Source organism: Pan paniscus, chromosome 20 (assembly GCF_029289425.2).
Source record: "Pan paniscus chromosome 20, NHGRI_mPanPan1-v2.0_pri, whole genome shotgun sequence".
NCBI classification, from domain to species: domain Eukaryota; kingdom Metazoa; phylum Chordata; class Mammalia; order Primates; family Hominidae; genus Pan; species Pan paniscus.
This window is the reverse complement of record NC_073269.2, coordinates 30,242,852-30,261,785: the sequence shown is the minus strand read 5'-3', so window position 1 is coordinate 30,261,785 and position 18,934 is coordinate 30,242,852.

Genomic DNA, 18,934 nt, shown 5'->3' with positions numbered 1-18,934 from the left:
AAATCCACAAAAAGAGTGTTTCAAATCTGCTCTGTCTAAAGAAAGGTTCAACTCTGTGAGTTGAATACACACAACCCAAAGAAGTTACTGAGAATTCATGTGTCTAGCTGTATATGAAGAAATCCCGTTTCCAACGAAGGCGTCAAAGAGGTCTAAATATCCCCTTGCAGACTTAACAAACAGAGTGTTTCCAAACTGCTCTATGAAAAGAAAGGTTAAACTCTGTGAGTGGAACGCACACAGCACAAAGCAGTTTCTGAGAATGATTCTGTCTAGTTTTTATTCAAAGATATTTCCCTTTCTAAGATTGGCCTGAAATCGCTTGAAATCTCCAGTTGCAAATTCCACAAAAAGAGTGTTTTCAAACTGCTCTGTCTAAACGAAGGTTCAACTCTCTGAGTTGAATAGACACAACACAAAGAAGTTACTGGGAATTCATCTGTCTAGCATTATACTGAGAAATCCCGTTTCCAACGAAGGCCTCAAAGTGGTCCAAATATCCTCTTGCAAACTTAACAAACAGAGTGTTTCCAAACTGCTCTATGAAAAGAAAGGTGAAACTCTGTGAGTTGAACGCACACATCACAAAGTAGTTTCTGAGAATGATTCTGTCTACTTTTTAAACGAGGATATTTCCTTTACTACAATTGGCCTCAAATCGCTTGAAATCTCCTCTTGTAAAATCCACAAAAAGAGTGTTTCAAATCTGCTCTGTCTAAAGAAAGGTTCAACTCTGTGAGTTGAATACACACAACACAAAGAAGTTACTGAGAATTCATGTGTCTAGCTGTATATGAAGAAAACCCGTTTCCAACGAAGGCGTCAAAGAGGTCTAAATATCCCCTTGCAGACTTAACAAACAGAGTGTTTCCAAACTGCTCTATGAAAAGAAAGGTTAAACTCTGTGAGTGGAACGCACACAGCACAAAGCAGTTTCTGAGAATGATTCTGTCTAGTTTTTATACAAAGATATTTCCCTTTCTAAGATTGGCCTGAAATCGCTTGAAATCTCCAGTTGCAAATTCCACAAAAAGAGTGTTTGCAAACTGCTCTGTCTAAAGGAAGGTTCAACTCTGTGAGTTGAATAGACACAACACAAAGAAGTTACTGGGAATTCATCTGTCTAGCATTATACTGAGAAATCCCGTTTCCAACGAAGGCCTCAAAGTGGTCCAAATATCCTCTTGCAAACTTAACAAACAGAGTGTTTCCAAACTGCTCTATGAAAAGAAAGCTGAAACTCTGTGAGTTGAACGCACACATCACAAAGTAGTTTCTGAGAATGATTCTGTCTAGTTTTTAAACGAGGATATTTCCTTTACTACAATTGGCCTCAAATCGCTTGAAATCTCCACTTGTAAAATCCACAAAAAGAGTGTTTCAAATCTGCTCTGTCTAAAGAAAGGTTCAACTCTGTGAGTTGAATACACACAACACAAAGAAGTTACTGAGAATTCATGTGTCTAGCTGTATATGAAGAAATCCCGTTTCCAACGAAGGCGTCAAAGAGGTCTAAATATCCCCTTGCAGACTTAACAAACAGAGTGTTTCCAAACTGCTCTATGAAAAGAAAGGTTAAACTCTGTGAGTGGAACGCACACAGCACAAAGCAGTTTCTGAGAATGATTCTGTCTAGTTTTTATACAAAGATATTTCCCTTTCTAAGATTGGCCTGAAATCGCTTGAAATCTCCAGTTGCAAATTCCACAAAAAGAGTGTTTGCAAACTGCTCTGTCTAAAGGAAGGTTCAACTCTGTGAGTTGAATAGACACAACACAAAGAAGTTACTGGGAATTCATCTGTCTAGCATTATACTGAGAAATCCCGTTTCCAACGAAGGCCTCAAAGTGGTCCAAATATCCTCTTGCAAACTTAACAAACAGAGTGTTTCCAAACTGCTCTATGAAAAGAAAGCTGAAACTCTGTGAGTTGAACGCACACATCACAAAGTAGTTTCTGAGAATGATTCTGTCTAGTTTTTAAAGGAGGGTATTTCCTTTACTACAATTGGCCTCAAATCGCTAGAAATCTCCAATTGTAAAATCCACAAAAAGAGTGTTTCAAATCTGCTCTGTCTAAAGAAAGGTTCAACTCTGTGAGTTGAATACACACAACACAAAGAAGTTACTGAGAATTCATGTGTCTAGCTGTATATGAAGAAAACCCGTTTCCAACGAAGGCGTCAAAGAGGTCTAAATATCCCCTTGCAGACTTAACAAACAGAGTATTTCCAAACTGCTCTATGAAAAGAAAGGTTAAACTCTGTGAGTGGAACGCACACAGCACAAAGCAGTTTCTGAGAATGATTCTGTCTAGTTTTTATACAAAGATATTTCCCTTTCTAAGATTGGCCTGAAATCGCTTGAAATCTCCAGTTGCAAATTCCACAAAAAGAGTGTTTGCAAACTGCTCTGTCTAAACGAAGGTTCAACTCTGTGAGTTGAATAGACACAACACAAAGAAGTTACTGGGAATTCATCTGTCTAGCATTATACTGAGAAATCCCGTTTCCAACGAAGACCTCAAAGTGGTCCAAATATCCTCTTGCAAACATAACAAACAGAGTGTTTCCAAACTGCTCTATGAAAAGAAAGCTGAAACTCTGTGAGTTGAATGCACACATCACAAAGTAGTTTCTGAGAATGATTCTGTCTAGTTTTTAAACGAGGATATTTCCTTTACTACAATTGGCCTCAAATCGCTTGAAATCTCCACTTGTAAAATCCACAAAAAGAGTGTTTCAAATCTGCTCTGTCTAAAGAAAGGTTCAACTCTGTGAGTTGAATACACACAACCCAAAGAAGTTACTGAGAATTCATGTGTCTAGCTGTATATGAAGAAATCCCGTTTCCAACGAAGGCGTCAAAGAGGTCTAAATATCCCCTTGCAGACTTAACAAACAGAGTGTTTCCAAACTGCTCTATGAAAAGAAAGGTTAAACTCTGTGAGTGGAACGCACACAGCACAAAGCAGTTTCTGAGAATGATTCTGTCTAGTTTTTATTCAAAGATATTTCCCTTTCTAAGATTGGCCTGAAATCGCTTGAAATCTCCAGTTGCAAATTCCACAAAAAGAGTGTTTTCAAACTGCTCTGTCTAAACGAAGGTTCAACTCTCTGAGTTGAATAGACACAACACAAAGAAGTTACTGGGAATTCATCTGTCTAGCATTATACTGAGAAATCCCGTTTCCAACGAAGGCCTCAAAGTGGTCCAAATATCCTCTTGCAAACTTAACAAACAGAGTGTTTCCAAACTGCTCTATGAAAAGAAAGGTGAAACTCTGTGAGTTGAACGCACACATCACAAAGTAGTTTCTGAGAATGATTCTCTCTACTTTTTAAACGAGGATATTTCCTTTACTACAATTGGCCTCAAATCGCTTGAAATCTCCTCTTGTAAAATCCACAAAAAGAGTGTTTCAAATCTGCTCTGTCTAAAGAAAGGTTCAACTCTGTGAGTTGAATACACACAACACAAAGAAGTTACTGAGAATTCATGTGTCTAGCTGTATATGAAGAAAACCCGTTTCCAACGAAGGCGTCAAAGAGGTCTAAATATCCCCTTGCAGACTTAACAAACAGAGTGTTTCCAAACTGCTCTATGAAAAGAAAGGTTAAACTCTGTGAGTGGAACGCACACAGCACAAAGCAGTTTCTGAGAATGATTCTGTCTAGTTTTTATACAAAGATATTTCCCTTTCTAAGATTGGCCTGAAATCGCTTGAAATCTCCAGTTGCAAATTCCACAAAAAGAGTGTTTGCAAACTGCTCTGTCTAAAGGAAGGTTCAACTCTGTGAGTTGAATAGACACAACACAAAGAAGTTACTGGGAATTCATCTGTCTAGCATTATACTGAGAAATCCCGTTTCCAACGAAGGCCTCAAAGTGGTCCAAATATCCTCTTGCAAACTTAACAAACAGAGTGTTTCCAAACTGCTCTATGAAAAGAAAGCTGAAACTCTGTGAGTTGAACGCACACATCACAAAGTAGTTTCTGAGAATGATTCTGTCTAGTTTTTAAACGAGGATATTTCCTTTACTACAATTGGCCTCAAATCGCTTGAAATCTCCACTTGTAAAATCCACAAAAAGAGTGTTTCAAATCTGCTCTGTCTAAAGAAAGGTTCAACTCTGTGAGTTGAATACACACAACACAAAGAAGTTACTGAGAATTCATGTGTCTAGCTGTATATGAAGAAATCCCGTTTCCAACGAAGGCGTCAAAGAGGTCTAAATATCCCCTTGCAGACTTAACAAACAGAGTGTTTCCAAACTGCTCTATGAAAAGAAAGGTTAAACTCTGTGAGTGGAACGCACACAGCACAAAGCAGTTTCTGAGAATGATTCTGTCTAGTTTTTATACAAAGATATTTCCCTTTCTAAGATTGGCCTGAAATCACTTGAAATCTCCAGTTGCAAATTCCACAAAAAGAGTGTTTTCAAACTGCTCTGTCTAAAGGAAGGTTCAACTCTGTGAGTTGAATAGACACAACACAAAGAAGTTACTGGAAATTCATCTGTCTAGCATTATACTGAGAAATCCCGTTTCCAACGAAGGCCTCAAAGTGGTCCAAATATCCTCTTGCAAATTTAACAAACAGAGTGTTTCCAAACTGCTCTATGAAAAGAAAGCTGAAACTCTGTGAGTTGAACGCACACATCACAAAGTAGTTTCTGAGAATGATTCTGTCTAGTTTTTAAAGGAGGATATTTCCTTTACTACAATTGGCCTCAAATCGCTAGAAATCTCCACTTGTAAAATCCACAAAAAGAGTGTTTCAAATCTGCTCTGTCTAAAGAAAGGTTCAACTCTGTGAGTTGAATACACACAACACAAAGAAGTTACTGAGAATTCATGTGTCTAGCTATATATGAAGAAATCCCGTTTCCAACGAAGGCGTCAAAGAGGTCTAAATATCCCCTTGCAGACTTAACAAACAGAGTGTTTCCAAACTGCTCTATGAAAAGAAAGGTTAAACTCTGTGAGTGGAACGCACACAACACAAAGTAGTTTCTGAGAATGATTCTGTCTAGTTTTTATACAAAGATATTTCCCTTTCTAAGATTGGCCTGAAATCGCTTGAAATCTCCAGTTGCAAATTCCAGAAAAAGAGTGTTTGCAAACTGCTCTGTCTAAACGAAGGTTCAACTCTGTGAGTTGAATAGACACAACACAAAGAAGTTACTGGGAATTCATCTGTCTAGCATTATACTGAGAAATCCCGTTTCCAACGAAGGCCTCAAAGTGGTCCAAATATCCTCTTGCAAACTTAACAAACAGAGTGTTTCCAAACTGCTCTATGAAAAGAAAGCTGAAACTCTGTGAGTTGAACGCACACATCACAAAGTAGTTTCTGAGAATGATTCTGTCTAGTTTTTAAACGAGGATATTTCCTTTACTACAATTGGCCTCAAATCGCTAGAAATCTCCAATTGTAAAATCCAAAAAAAGAGTGTTTCAAATCTGCTCTGTCTAAAGAAAGGTTCAACTCTGTGAGTTGAATACACACAACACAAAGAAGTTACTGAGAATTCATGTGTCTAGCTGTATATGAAGAAAACCCGTTTCCAACGAAGGCGTCAAAGAGGTCTAAATATCCCCTTGCAGACTTAACAAACAGAGTGTTTCCAAACTGCTCTATGAAAAGAAAGGTTAAACTCTGTGAGTGGAACGCACACAGCACAAAGCAGTTTCTGAGAATGATTCTGTCTAGTTTTTATACAAAGATATTTCCCTTTCTAAGATTGGCCTGAAATCGCTTGAAATCTCCAGTTGCAAATTCCACAAAAAGAGTGTTTGCAAACTGCTCTGTCTAAAGGAAGGTTCAACTCTCTGAGTTGAATAGACACAACACAAAGAAGTTACTGGGAATTCATCTGTCTAGCATTATACTGAGAAATCCCGTTTCCAACGAAGGCCTCAAAGTGGTCCAAATATCCTCTTGCAAACTTAACAAACAGAGTGTTTCCAAACTGCTCTATGAAAAGAAAGCTGAAACTCTGTGAGTTGAACGCACACATCACAAAGTAGTTTCTGAGAATGATTCTGTCTAGTTTTTAAACGAGGATATTTCCTTTACTACAATTGGCCTCAAATCGCTTGAAATCTCCACTTGTAAAATCCACAAAAAGAGTGTTTCAAATCTGCTCTGTCTAAAGAAAGGTTCAACTCTGTGAGTTGAATACACACAACACAAAGAAGTTACTGAGAATTCATGTGTCTAGCTGTATATGAAGAAATCCCGTTTCCAACGAAGGCGTCAAAGAGGTCTAAATATCCCCTTGCAGACTTAACAAACAGAGTGTTTCCAAACTGCTCTATGAAAAGAAAGGTTAAACTCTGTGAGTGGAACGCACACAGCACAAAGCAGTTTCTGAGAATGATTCTGTCTAGTTTTTATACAAAGATATTTCCCTTTCTAAGATTGGCCTGAAATCGCTTGAAATCTCCAGTTGCAAATTCCACAAAAAGAGTGTTTGCAAACTGCTCTGTCTAAACGAAGGTTCAACTCTCTGAGTTGAATAGACACAACACAAAGAAGTTACTGGGAATTCATCTGTCTAGCATTATACTGAGAAATCCCGTTTCCAACGAAGGCCTCAAAGTGGTCCAAATATCCTCTTGCAAACTTAACAAACAGAGTGTTTCCAAACTGCTCTATGAAAAGAAAGCTGAAACTCTGTGAGTTGAACGCACACATCACAAAGTAGTTTCTGAGAATGATTCTGTCTAGTTTTTAAAGGAGGATATTTCCTTTACTACAATTGGCCTCAAATCGCTTGAAATCTCCACTTGTAAAATCCACAAAAAGAGTGTTTCAAATCTGCTCTGTCTAAAGAAAGATTCAACTCTGTGAGTTGAATACACACAACACAAAGAAGTTACTGAGAATTCATGTGTCTAGCTATATATGAAGAAATCCCGTTTCCAACGAAGGCGTCAAAGAGGTCTAAATATCCCCTTGCAGACTTAACAAACAGAGTGTTTCCAAACTGCTCTATGAAAAGAAAGGTTAAACTCTGTGAGTGGAACGCACACAGCACAAAGCAGTTTCTGAGAATGATTCTGTCTAGTTTTTATACAAAGATATTTCCCTTTCTAAGATTGGCCTGAAATCGCTTGAAATCTCCAGTTGCAAATTCCACAAAAAGAGTGTTTTCAAACTGCTCTGTCTAAACGAAGGTTCAACTCTCTGAGTTGAATAGACACAACACAAAGAAGTTACTGGGAATTCATCTGTCTAGCATTATACTGAGAAATCCCGTTTCCAACGAAGGCCTCAAAGTGGTCCAAATATCCTCTTGCAAACTTAACAAACAGAGTGTTTCCAAACTGCTCTATGAAAAGAAAGGTGAAACTCTGTGAGTTGAACGCACACATCACAAAGTAGTTTCTGAGAATGATTCTGTCTACTTTTTAAACGAGGATATTTCCTTTACTACAATTGGCCTCAAATCGCTTGAAATCTCCTCTTGTAAAATCCACAAAAAGAGTGTTTCAAATCTGCTCTGTCTAAAGAAAGGTTCAACTCTGTGAGTTGAATACACACAACACAAAGAAGTTACTGAGAATTCATGTGTCTAGCTATATATGAAGAAATCCCGTTTCCAACGAAGGCGTCAAAGAGGTCTAAATATCCCCTTGCAGACTTAACAAACAGAGTGTTTCCAAACTGCTCTATGAAAAGGAAGGTTAAACTCTGTGAGTGGAACGCACACAACACAAAGTAGTTTCTGAGAATGATTCTGTCTAGTTTTTATACAAAGATATTTCCCTTTCTAAGATTGGCCTGAAATCGCTTGAAATCTCCAGTTGCAAATTCCACAAAAAGAGTGTTTGCAAACTGCTCTGTCTAAACGAAGGTTCAACTCTGTGAGTTGAATAGACACAACACAAAGAAGTTACTGGGAATTCATCTGTCTAGCATTATACTGAGAAATCCCGTTTCCAACGAAGGCCTCAAAGTGGTCCAAATATCCTCTTGCAAACTTAACAAACAGAGTGTTTCCAAACTGCTCTATGAAAAGAAAGCTGAAACTCTGTGAGTTGAACGCACACATCACAAAGTAGTTTCTGAGAATGATTCTGTCTAGTTTTTAAACGAGGATATTTCCTTTACTACAATTGGCCTCAAATCGCTAGAAATCTCCAATTGTAAAATCCACAAAAAGAGTGTTTCAAATCTGCTCTGTCTAAAGAAAGGTTCAACTCTGTGAGTTGAATACACACAACACAAAGAAGTTACTGAGAATTCATGTGTCTAGCTGTATATGAAGAAAACCCGTTTCCAACGAAGGCGTCAAAGAGGTCTAAATATCCCCTTGCAGACTTAACAAACAGAGTGTTTCCAAACTGCTCTATGAAAAGAAAGGTTAAACTCTGTGAGTGGAACGCACACAGCACAAAGCAGTTTCTGAGAATGATTCTGTCTAGTTTTTATACAAAGATATTTCCCTTTCTAAGATTGGCCTGAAATCGCTTGAAATCTCCAGTTGCAAATTCCACAAAAAGAGTGTTTGCAAACTGCTCTGTCTAAAGGAAGGTTCAACTCTGTGAGTTGAATAGACACAACACAAAGAAGTTACTGGGAATTCATCTGTCTAGCATTATACTGAGAAATCCCGTTTCCAACGAAGGCCTCAAAGTGGTCCAAATATCCTCTTGCAAACTTAACAAACAGAGTGTTTCCAAACTGCTCTATGAAAAGAAAGCTGAAACTCTGTGAGTTGAACGCACACATCACAAAGTAGTTTCTGAGAATGATTCTGTCTAGTTTTTAAACGAGGATATTTCCTTTACTACAATTGGCCTCAAATCGCTTGAAATCTCCACTTGTAAAATCCACAAAAAGAGTGTTTCAAATCTGCTCTGTCTAAAGAAAGGTTCAACTCTGTGAGTTGAATACACACAACACAAAGAAGTTACTGAGAATTCATGTGTCTAGCTGTATATGAAGAAATCCCGTTTCCAACGAAGGCGTCAAAGAGGTCTAAATATCCCCTTGCAGACTTAACAAACAGAGTGTTTCCAAACTGCTCTATGAAAAGAAAGGTTAAACTCTGTGAGTGGAACGCACACAGCACAAAGCAGTTTCTGAGAATGATTCTGTCTAGTTTTTATACAAAGATATTTCCCTTTCTAAGATTGGCCTGAAATCGCTTGAAATCTCCAGTTGCAAATTCCACAAAAAGAGTGTTTGCAAACTGCTCTGTCTAAACGAAGGTTCAACTCTCTGAGTTGAATAGACACAACACAAAGAAGTTACTGGGAATTCATCTGTCTAGCATTATACTGAGAAATCCCGTTTCCAACGAAGGCCTCAAAGTGGTCCAAATATCCTCTTGCAAACTTAACAAACAGAGTGTTTCCAAACTGCTCTATGAAAAGAAAGGTGAAACTCTGTGAGTTGAACGCACACATCGCAAAGTAGTTTCTAAGAATGATTCTGTCTAGTTTTTAAAGGAGGATATTTCCTTTACTACAATTGGCCTCAAATCGCTTGAAATCTCCACTTGTAAAATCCACAAAAAGAGTGTTTCAAATCTGCTCTGTCTAAAGAAAGGTTCAACTCTGTGAGTTGAATACACACAACACAAAGAAGTTACTGAGAATTCATGTGTCTAGCTATATATGAAGAAATCCCGTTTCCAACGAAGGCGTCAAAGAGGTCTAAATATCCCCTTGCAGACTTAACAAACAGAGTGTTTCCAAACTGCTCTATGAAAAGAAAGGTTAAACTCTGTGAGTGGAACGCACACAGCACAAAGCAGTTTCTGAGAATGATTCTGTCTAGTTTTTATACAAAGATATTTCCCTTTCTAAGATTGGCCTGAAATAGCTTGAAATCTCCAGTTGCAAATTCCACAAAAAGAGTGTTTTCAAACTGCTCTGTCTAAACGAAGGTTCAACTCTCTGAGTTGAATAGACACAACACAAAGAAGTTACTGGGAATTCATCTGTCTAGCATTATACTGAGAAATCCCGTTTCCAACGAAGGCCTCAAAGTGGTCCAAATATCCTCTTGCAAACTTAACAAACAGAGTGTTTCCAAACTGCTCTATGAAAAGAAAGGTGAAACTCTGTGAGTTGAACGCACACATCACAAAGTAGTTTCTGAGAATGATTCTGTCTACTTTTTAAACGAGGATATTTCCTTTACTACAATTGGCCTCAAATCGCTTGAAATCTCCTCTTGTAAAATCCACAAAAAGAGTGTTTCAAATCTGCTCTGTCTAAAGAAAGGTTCAACTCTGTGAGTTGAATACACACAACACAAAGAAGTTACTGAGAATTCATGTGTCTAGCTGTATATGAAGAAAACCCGTTTCCAACGAAGGCGTCAAAGAGGTCTAAATATCCCCTTGCAGACTTAACAAACAGAGTGTTTCCAAACTGCTCTATGAAAAGAAAGGTTAAACTCTGTGAGTGGAACGCACACAGCACAAAGCAGTTTCTGAGAATGATTCTGTCTAGTTTTTATACAAAGATATTTCCCTTTCTAAGATTGGCCTGAAATCGCTTGAAATCTCCAGTTGCAAATTCCACAAAAAGAGTGTTTGCAAACTGCTCTGTCTAAACGAAGGTTCAACTCTGTGAGTTGAATAGACACAACACAAAGAAGTTACTGGGAATTCATCTGTCTAGCATTATACTGAGAAATCCCGTTTCCAACGAAGGCCTCAAAGTGGTCCAAATATCCTCTTGCAAACTTAACAAACAGAGTGTTTCCAAACTGCTCTATGAAAAGAAAGCTGAAACTCTGTGAGTTGAACGCACACATCACAAAGTAGTTTCTGAGAATGATTCTGTCTAGTTTTTAAACGAGGATATTTCCTTTACTACAATTGGCCTCAAATCGCTTGAAATCTCCACTTGTAAAATCCACAAAAAGAGTGTTTCAAATCTGCTCTGTCTAAAGAAAGGTTCAACTCTGTGAGTTGAATACACACAACACAAAGAAGTTACTGAGAATTCATGTGTCTAGCTGTATATGAAGAAATCCCGTTTCCAACGAAGGCGTCAAAGAGGTCTAAATATCCCCTTGCAGACTTAACAAACAGAGTGTTTCCAAACTGCTCTATGAAAAGAAAGGTTAAACTCTGTGAGTGGAACGCACACAGCACAAAGCAGTTTCTGAGAATGATTCTGTCTAGTTTTTATACAAAGATATTTCCCTTTCTAAGATTGGCCTGAAATCGCTTGAAATCTCCAGTTGCAAATTCCACAAAAAGAGTGTTTGCAAACTGCTCTGTCTAAACGAAGGTTCAACTCTGTGAGTTGAATAGACACAACACAAAGAAGTTACTGGAAATTCATCTGTCTAGCATTATACTGAGAAATCCCGTTTCCAACGAAGGCCTCAAAGTGGTCCAAATATCCTCTTGCAAACTTAACAAACAGAGTGTTTCCAAACTGCTCTATGAAAAGAAAGCTGAAACTCTGTGAGTTGAACGCACACATCACAAAGTAGTTTCTGAGAATGATTCTGTCTAGTTTTTAAAGGAGGATATTTCCTTTACTACAATTGGCCTCAAATCGCTAGAAATCTCCACTTGTAAAATCCACAAAAAGAGTGTTTCAAATCTGCTCTGTCTAAAGAAAGGTTCAACTCTGTGAGTTGAATACACACAACACAAAGAAGTTACTGAGAATTCATGTGTCTAGCTATATATGAAGAAATCCCGTTTCCAACGAAGGCGTCAAAGAGGTCTAAATATCCCCTTGCAGACTTAACAAACAGAGTGTTTCCAAACTGCTCTATGAAAAGAAAGGTTAAACTCTGTGAGTGGAACGCACACAACACAAAGTAGTTTCTGAGAATGATTCTGTCTAGTTTTTATACAAAGATATTTCCCTTTCTAAGATTGGCCTGAAATCGCTTGAAATCTCCAGTTGCAAATTCCACAAAAAGAGTGTTTTCAAACTGCTCTGTCTAAACGAAGGTTCAACTCTGTGAGTTGAATAGACACAACACAAAGAAGTTACTGGGAATTCATCTGTCTAGCATTATACTGAGAAATCCCGTTTCCAACGAAGGCCTCAAAGTGGTCCAAATATCCTCTTGCAAACTTAACAAACAGAGTGTTTCCAAACTGCTCTATGAAAAGAAAGCTGAAACTCTGTGAGTTGAACGCACACATCACAAAGTAGTTTCTGAGAATGATTCTGTCTAGTTTTTAAAGGAGGATATTTCCTTTACTACAATTGGCCTCAAATCGCTAGAAATCTCCAATTGTAAAATCCACAAAAAGAGTGTTTCAAATCTGCTCTGTCTAAAGAAAGGTTCAACTCTGTGAGTTGAATACACACAACACAAAGAAGTTACTGAGAATTCATGTGTCTAGCTGTATATGAAGAAAACCCGTTTCCAACGAAGGCGTCAAAGAGGTCTAAATATCCCCTTGCAGACTTAACAAACAGAGTGTTTCCAAACTGCTCTATGAAAAGAAAGGTTAAACTCTGTGAGTGGAACGCACACAACACAAAGTAGTTTCTGAGAATGATTCTGTCTAGTTTTTATACAAAGATATTTCCCTTTCTAAGATTGGCCTGAAATCGCTTGAAATCTCCAGTTGCAAATTCCACAAAAAGAGTGTTTGCAAACTGCTCTGTCTAAACGAAGGTTCAACTCTGTGAGTTGAATAGACACAACACAAAGAAGTTACTGGGAATTCATCTGTCTAGCATTATACTGAGAAATCCCGTTTCCAACGAAGGCCTCAAAGTGGTCCAAATATCCTCTTGCAAACTTAACAAACAGAGTGTTTCCAAACTGCTCTATGAAAAGAAAGCTGAAACTCTGTGAGTTGAACGCACACATCACAAAGTAGTTTCTGAGAATGATTCTGTCTAGTTTTTAAACGAGGATATTTCCTTTACTACAATTGGCCTCAAATCGCTAGAAATCTCCAATTGTAAAATCCACAAAAAGAGTGTTTCAAATCTGCTCTGTCTAAAGAAAGGTTCAACTCTGTGAGTTGAATACACACAACACAAAGAAGTTACTGAGAATTCATGTGTCTAGCTGTATATGAAGAAAACCCGTTTCCAACGAAGGCGTCAAAGAGGTCTAAATATCCCCTTGCAGACTTAACAAACAGAGTGTTTCCAAACTGCTCTATGAAAAGAAAGGTTAAACTCTGTGAGTGGAACGCACACAGCACAAAGCAGTTTCTGAGAATGATTCTGTCTAGTTTTTATACAAAGATATTTCCCTTTCTAAGATTGGCCTGAAATCGCTTGAAATCTCCAGTTGCAAATTCCACAAAAAGAGTGTTTGCAAACTGCTCTGTCTAAAGGAAGGTTCAACTCTGTGAGTTGAATAGACACAACACAAAGAAGTTACTGGGAATTCATCTGTCTAGCATTATACTGAGAAATCCCGTTTCCAACGAAGGCCTCAAAGTGGTCCAAATATCCTCTTGCAAACTTAACAAACAGAGTGTTTCCAAACTGCTCTATGAAAAGAAAGCTGAAACTCTGTGAGTTGAACGCACACATCACAAAGTAGTTTCTGAGAATGATTCTGTCTAGTTTTTAAACGAGGATATTTCCTTTACTACAATTGGCCTCAAATCGCTTGAAATCTCCACTTGTAAAATCCACAAAAAGAGTGTTTCAAATCTGCTCTGTCTAAAGAAAGGTTCAACTCTGTGAGTTGAATACACACAACACAAAGAAGTTACTGAGAATTCATGTGTCTAGCTGTATATGAAGAAATCCCGTTTCCAACGAAGGCGTCAAAGAGGTCTAAATATCCCCTTGCAGACTTAACAAACAGAGTGTTTCCAAACTGCTCTATGAAAAGAAAGGTTAAACTCTGTGAGTGGAACGCACACAGCACAAAGCAGTTTCTGAGAATGATTCTGTCTAGTTTTTATACAAAGATATTTCCCTTTCTAAGATTGGCCTGAAATCGCTTGAAATCTCCAGTTGCAAATTCCAGAAAAAGAGTGTTTGCAAACTGCTCTGTCTAAAGGAAGGTTCAACTCTGTGAGTTGAATAGACACAACACAAAGAAGTTACTGGAAATTCATCTGTCTAGCATTATACTGAGAAATCCCGTTTCCAACGAAGGCCTCAAAGTGGTCCAAATATCCTCTTGCAAACTTAACAAACAGAGTGTTTCCAAACTGCTCTATGAAAAGAAAGCTGAAACTCTGTGAGTTGAACGCACACATCACAAAGTAGTTTCTGAGAATGATTCTGTCTAGTTTTTAAAGGAGGATATTTCCTTTACTACAATTGGCCTCAAATCGCTAGAAATCTCCACTTGTAAAATCCACAAAAAGAGTGTTTCAAATCTGCTCTGTCTAAAGAAAGGTTCAACTCTGTGAGTTGAATACACACAACACAAAGAAGTTACTGAGAATTCATGTGTCTAGCTATATATGAAGAAATCCCGTTTCCAACGAAGGCGTCAAAGAGGTCTAAATATCCCCTTGCAGACTTAACAAACAGAGTGTTTCCAAACTGCTCTATGAAAAGAAAGGTTAAACTCTGTGAGTGGAACGCACACAACACAAAGTAGTTTCTGAGAATGATTCTGTCTAGTTTTTATACAAAGATATTTCCCTTTCTAAGATTGGCCTGAAATCGCTTGAAATCTCCAGTTGCAAATTCCACAAAAAGAGTGTTTGCAAACTGCTCTGTCTAAAGGAAGGTTCAACTCTGTGAGTTGAATAGACACAACACAAAGAAGTTACTGGGAATTCATCTGTCTAGCATTATACTGAGAAATCCCGTTTCCAACGAAGGCCTCAAAGTGGTCCAAATATCCTCTTGCAAACTTAACAAACAGAGTGTTTCCAAACTGCTCTATGAAAAGAAAGCTGAAACTCTGTGAGTTGAACGCACACATCACAAAGTAGTTTCTGAGAATGATTCTGTCTAGTTTTTAAACGAGGATATTTCCTTTACTACAATTGGCCTCAAATCGCTTGAAATCTCCACTTGTAAAATCCACAAAAAGAGTGTTTCAAATCTGCTCTGTCTAAAGAAAGGTTCAACTCTGTGAGTTGAATACACACAACACAAAGAAGTTACTGAGAATTCATGTGTCTAGCTGTATATGAAGAAATCCCGTTTCCAACGAAGGCGTCAAAGAGGTCTAAATATCCCCTTGCAGACTTAACAAACAGAGTGTTTCCAAACTGCTCTATGAAAAGAAAGGTTAAACTCTGTGAGTGGAACGCACACAGCACAAAGCAGTTTCTGAGAATGATTCTGTCTAGTTTTTATACAAAGATATTTCCCTTTCTAAGATTGGCCTGAAATCGCTTGAAATCTCCAGTTGCAAATTCCAGAAAAAGAGTGTTTGCAAACTGCTCTGTCTAAAGGAAGGTTCAACTCTGTGAGTTGAATAGACACAACACAAAGAAGTTACTGGAAATTCATCTGTCTAGCATTATACTGAGAAATCCCGTTTCCAACGAAGGCCTCAAAGTGGTCCAAATATCCTCTTGCAAACTTAACAAACAGAGTGTTTCCAAACTGCTCTATGAAAAGAAAGCTGAAACTCTGTGAGTTGAACGCACACATCACAAAGTAGTTTCTGAGAATGATTCTGTCTAGTTTATAAGGAGGATATTTCCTTTACTACAATTGGCCTCAAATCGCTAGAAATCTCCACTTGTAAAATCCACAAAAAGAGTGTTTCAAATCTGCTCTGTCTAAAGAAAGGTTCAACTCTGTGAGTTGAATACACACAACACAAAGAAGTTACTGAGAATTCATGTGTCTAGCTATATATGAAGAAATCCCGTTTCCAACGAAGGCGTCAAAGAGGTCTAAATATCCCCTTGCAGACTTAACAAACAGAGTGTTTCCAAACTGCTCTATGAAAAGAAAGGTTAAACTCTGTGAGTGGAACGCACACAACACAAAGTAGTTTCTGAGAATGATTCTGTCTAGTTTTTATACAAAGATATTTCCCTTTCTAAGATTGGCCTGAAATCGCTTGAAATCTCCAGTTGCAAATTCCACAAAAAGAGTGTTTGCAAACTGCTCTGTCTAAAGGAAGGTTCAACTCTGTGAGTTGAATAGACACAACACAAAGAAGTTACTGGGAATTCATCTGTCTAGCATTATACTGAGAAATCCCGTTTCCAACGAAGGCCTCAAAGTGGTCCAAATATCCTCTTGCAAACTTAACAAACAGAGTGTTTCCAAACTGCTCTATGAAAAGAAAGCTGAAACTCTGTGAGTTGAACGCACACATCACAAAGTAGTTTCTGAGAATGATTCTGTCTAGTTTTTAAACGAGGATATTTCCTTTACTACAATTGGCCTCAAATCGCTTGAAATCTCCACTTGTAAAATCCACAAAAAGAGTGTTTCAAATCTGCTCTGTCTAAAGAAAGGTTCAACTCTGTGAGTTGAATACACACAACACAAAGAAGTTACTGAGAATTCATGTGTCTAGCTGTATATGAAGAAAACCCGTTTCCAACGAAGGCGTCAAAGAGGTCTAAATATCCCCTTGCAGACTTAAAAAACAGAGTGTTTCCAAACTGCTCTATGAAAAGAAAGGTTAAACTCTGTGAGTGGAACGCACACAGCACAAAGCAGTTTCTGAGAATGATTCTGTCTAGTTTTTATACAAAGATATTTCCCTTTCTAAGATTGGCCTGAAATCGCTTGAAATCTCCAGTTGCAAATTCCACAAAAAGAGTGTTTGCAAACTGCTCTGTCTAAAGGAAGGTTCAACTCTGTGAGTTGAATAGACACAACACAAAGAAGTTACTGGGAATTCATCTGTCTAGCATTATACTGAGAAATCCCGTTTCCAACGAAGGCCTCAAAGTGGTCCAAATATCCTCTTGCAAACTTAACAAACAGAGTGTTTCCAAACTGCTCTATGAAAAGAAAGCTGAAACTCTGTGAGTTGAACGCACACATCACAAAGTAGTTTCTGAGAATGATTCTGTCTAGTTTTTAAACGAGGATATTTCCTTTACTACAATTGGCCTCAAATCGCTTGAAATCTCCACTTGTAAAATCCACAAAAAGAGTGTTTCAAATCTGCTCTGTCTAAAGAAAGGTTCAACTCTGTGAGTTGAATACACACAACACAAAGAAGTTACTGAGAATTCATGTGTCTAGCTGTATATGAAGAAATCCCGTTTCCAACGAAGGCGTCAAAGAGGTCTAAATATCCCCTTGCAGACTTAAAAAACAGAGTGTTTCCAAACTGCTCTATGAAAAGAAAGGTTAAACTCTGTGAGTGGAACGCACACAGCACAAAGCAGTTTCTGAGAATGATTCTGTCTAGTTTTTATACAAAGATATTTCCCTTTCTAAGATTGGCCTGAAATCGCTTGAAATCTCCAGTTGCAAATTCCACAAAAAGAGTGTTTTCAAACTGCTCTGTCTAAACGAAGGTTCAACTCTCTGAGTTGAATAGACACAACACAAAGAAGTTACTGGGAATTCATCTGTCTAGCATTATACTGAGAAATCCCGTTTCCAACGAAGGCCTCAAAGTGGTCCAAATATCCTCTTGCAAACTTAACAAACAGAGTGTTTCCAAACTGCTCTATGAAAAGAAAGGTGAAACTCTGTGAGTTGAACGCACACATCGCAAAGTAGTTTCTGAGAATGATTCTGTCTAGTTTTTAAAGGAGGATATTTCCTTTACTACAATTGGCCTCAAATCGCTAGAAATCTCCACTTGTAAAATCCACAAAAAGAGTGTTTCAAATCTGCTCTGTCTAGAGAAAGGTTCAACTCTGTGAGTTGAATACACACAACACAAAGAAGTTACTGAGAATTCATGTGTCTAGCTATATATGAAGAAATCCCGTTTCCAACGAAGGCGTCAAAGAGGTCTAAATATCCCCTTGCAGACTTAACAAACAGAGTGTTTCCAAACTGCTCTATGAAAAGAAAGGTTAAACTCTGTGAGTGGAACGCACACAGCACAAAGCAGTTTCTGAGAATGATTCTGTCTAGTTTTTATACAAAGATATTTCCCTTTCTAAGATTGGCCTGGAATCGCTTGAAATCTCCAGTTGCAAATTCCACAAAAAGAGTGTTTTCAAACTGCTCTGTCTAAACGAAGGTTCAACTCTCTGAGTTGAATAGACACAACACAAAGATGTTACTGGGAATTCATCTGTCTAGCATTATACTGAGAAATCCCGTTTCCAACGAAGGCCTCAAAGTGGTCCAAATATCCTCTTGCAAACTTAACAAACAGAGTGTTTCCAAACTGCTCTATGAAAAGAAAGGTGAAACTCTGTGAGTTGAACGCACACATCACAAAGTAGTTTCTGAGAATGATTCTGTCTACTTTTTAAACGAGGATATTTCCTTTACTACAATTGGCCTCAAATCGCTTGAAATCTCCTCTTGTAAAATCCACAAAAAGAGTGTTTCAAATCTGCTCTGTCTAAAGAAAGGTTCAACTCTGTGAGTTGAATACACACAACACAAAGAAGTTACTGAGAATTCATGTGTCTAGCTGTATATGAAGAAAACCCGTTTCCAACGAAGGCGTCAAAGAGGTCTAAATATCCCCTTGCAGACTTAACAAACAGAGTGTTTCCAAACTGCGCTATGAAAAGAAAGGTTAAACTCTGTGAGTGGAACGCACACAGCACAAAGCAGTTTCTGAGAATGATTCTGTCTAGTTTTTATACAAAGATATTTCCCTTTCTAAGATTGGCCTGAAATCGCTTGAAATCTCCAGTTGCAAATTCCACAAAAAGAGTGTTTGCAAACTGCTCTGTCTAAACGAAGGTTCAACTCTGTGAGTTGAATAGACACAACACAAAGAAGTTACTGGGAATTCATCTGTCTAGCATTATACTGAGAAATCCCGTTTCCAACGAAGGCCTCAAAGTGGTCCAAATATCCTCTTGCAAACTTAACAAACAGAGTGTTTCCAAACTGCTCTATGAAAAGAAAGCTGAAACTCTGTGAGTTGAAC